A 1833-nucleotide genomic window follows, 5' to 3' on the forward strand; every position below is an offset into this window, starting at 1 on the left:
AAGGTCTTCTCATGTAAAAAGAAAAAAAAGAAAGACATCTTTTGATTAGTAAAACCTATTTATCCTCCTGAATTTTATACTTTACCTTCATTTAGTAACTGTAAATTCATGAGAAAAGAACAAATTTTATTGTAGTATAAAAGTCTAAGGAACACATTACAAATACTCAGTTTTAATAAACAAAAATGTTTTCCTTCCTAAATGTAAACATCCAGTAAATAAAACATACATAATATTCCAGATATAGCAAAACCAGAACTTCACTTATGAAAGGTGTATTTTGGAATATTTGGTGGTAAGGGTGGTTGTTTGTCTTAATACAAAAGTACTTCAGCAATAGAACTAGGTCATTATTTAGTACTGTACTTCTTCACTCAGTTACCTTATTTGAATAGAAAATCATTAATTTCTGTATACCTCTAGCTATATGACCAGGCCACAGAAAAGATCTGAAATATCTAATAGTCATTTGGCTACAAAAAAGTGTTTTCTTGAGACTTGGAGGCATTCATCACTTTGTACTCAAAGGCATTCCTCAATGAAACAGTCTTTAAAAACCAAAGCACAGGACCTGGGTTCCCGGAAGGGATTGCTTCCTGCTGGAACACCCACCAGCAGGGCATCCTTGCAGGCATTCTGAATGCAGTACTGTTGAAGATCTGCAGCTGCCTGGGAGACCTTGATCCGCTCCATGACATCCACCAGGTGCTGCAGGGTGCTCACGCTGGCCCCGGAGGACATGGAGGCGGCCGTGGGGGATCCGAGGGCTGTGGGGGGATCCTATTAAGTTTAAATTTTAAGGTTTGTTTTTCAAATGATATTTCTTGTTAGCTAAGAGGTAAAAATTGGTCATTCTGTTTCCCCTATGTGTAAACAATACTGGCATATCTTTCTTGTGGTCATCCATCTATTTCTATGACAAATACAAGAATCGAGTAAAAATTGGGTGTAGTAAATAATGTATTCTATTATATTAGGACTTTCTGAGTGCTAAAGAACAACACGAATTATTTTAACTATAGGTTTGTTTCACCAAAGAGACACAATTTTATTCATCAGATCATGGTTTCTATCAGCTTGACCTGTTAAGCTTCCAGATGCTGTCATACTAATTTTGCAGGCGTTGAATGCTAAATGGGAATTCTGAAACTAGGAATGAAAGAGTCGTTGGGCATTCTTCCCTGATCATTTCTTTTACTTCCTCTGTTCAACACCTGTCTCCCAAACCCCAAGTTCATGTCCCTCGTAGATGATGCAGTATTCCTTGAACACCTACTTTATTTTTAATCTCCTCTTCACTGATGAGTGCATCTGAGTAGCTAATGTCTTTACTTATATGCTGAGTAAGTATATGAAGTTGCTGCCACTGGTTTATCTTTGCAAGACAGTTGTAAGGAGATTATGATTCTTTCAAGACCGTTGAATTGTCAGTTATTTAATGATTGTTACCTAATTCAACAATAGTTGGGTTATTTATTTGCTTATGAGCTCTCCTTTAGTTTATTCCAAATAGTTAGATTATTATAGTATCTAAAGTTATTGACGATGGGCTTCAAAAACAGATCAATCTGAAATGGCAAAATTAGTTCCTGGTTTTTGAAACTCCATCAACTTTAGATGGAAACTCTTGCAGTAGGCAAGGAATTTTCCTTTTCAGTAAAAATGAAGTTGATACTGAAGGCATCTTTGCTTCGATAATTTAGACATATTACAAAGTGATTCTAATAGTGCAGTTTTGAATGTCATACTTCGTCTGGAGTTTCAATTTTATTTCTAGCTAAGTATTGTTATTGCTGACTGGATTAACCGATTTACACATCACTGCATGTATTT

The 1833-nt window shown here is 35.8% G+C and overlaps 1 pseudogene; it reads right to left on the bottom strand.

The window, feature by feature from the left end:
- Positions 1-479: 479 nt before the first annotated feature.
- Positions 480-741, bottom strand: LOC138806185 (guanine nucleotide-binding protein G(I)/G(S)/G(O) subunit gamma-10 pseudogene; annotated as a pseudogene).
- Between the last annotated feature and the right edge of the window lie 1092 nt (positions 742-1833).

Source organism: Dipodomys merriami, unplaced genomic scaffold, assembly GCF_024711535.1.
Source record: "Dipodomys merriami isolate MVZ:Mamm:240054 unplaced genomic scaffold, mDipMer1.0.p SCAF_4, whole genome shotgun sequence".
NCBI lineage: Eukaryota > Metazoa > Chordata > Mammalia > Rodentia > Heteromyidae > Dipodomys > Dipodomys merriami.